Below are 969 nucleotides of genomic sequence, written 5' to 3'. Positions count from 1 at the left end.
TCATGTGAAGAGCAGATGTCTGGATTCTCAGTACTTCTCTGTCTGTAATGATCCATCTATAATTGGAAATGGGGGACAGACACCAAATCCGACGTTCCTCTTCCATCCCAACTTATATCTGTTGTCTGAAACAATAGGCTGCAGAAGACTACCTCAGTCGGACAGTAAAAAACATTATCTGCTACTTAGTTACATAGATCTGCAGACATATATGTGACTAGATATATACATATACACAGATATATGGACTTAGACCTATGTGCAGGCACATAGATAGATGGATACATAGAGTTCTGCTTGCACAGTCCCACATATACATGCACAAATACACACATATAGCTCCCAACAACTTTTTCCATGTGCAGACATACAGAAATTGCCATGTTCATGTATGTAAATCGTATATATTCTTGCACATGGAGGCACATGTATGCTGCGTGTTACATGTGCGTGTATACATACAAACCTGATCAGTTTATGTAGAAGTGTATATAAACGCCTATTTATGTATATATTTATACCTCTACACATATATATGTGGATACACAGTGACCAAATATATGTATTATATAGTGCATATATCTATTATTTTAGTGGATGGATAGATGGATGGATGGAAAGAAAGAAAGATGAAATGAATGAATATTTTTAAAAATCATGTTTGTATTAAAATAAAGAATAGGTTTCCTCAGCACTAGGCAATACATCATCTACAACGAGATATTATGTTTTTTCCCCCATGCAATATGCTTTTATTTACATGGCCAGAAATTATCCTCTCAGATGCAGTAAAACACCAAACCTGAGTCTCATCAAGCACATCTAAAAGGTGTAAATTTAGATCTATGATTTTCATTTGAAAGCCTTACACTTCAGACTTGGACTGTATTTTATAACTTGGAGACACTTTCTTTGGGAAGAAAAAAAAAAAAAAAAGGAAAAAAAGGAGTTTAGCAATCTCTTCCCTGG

This window comes from Calypte anna, chromosome 3 (genome assembly GCF_003957555.1).
Source record: "Calypte anna isolate BGI_N300 chromosome 3, bCalAnn1_v1.p, whole genome shotgun sequence".
Classification (NCBI taxonomy): Eukaryota; Metazoa; Chordata; class Aves; order Apodiformes; family Trochilidae; genus Calypte; species Calypte anna.
This window is presented reverse-complemented; position numbering follows the sequence as displayed.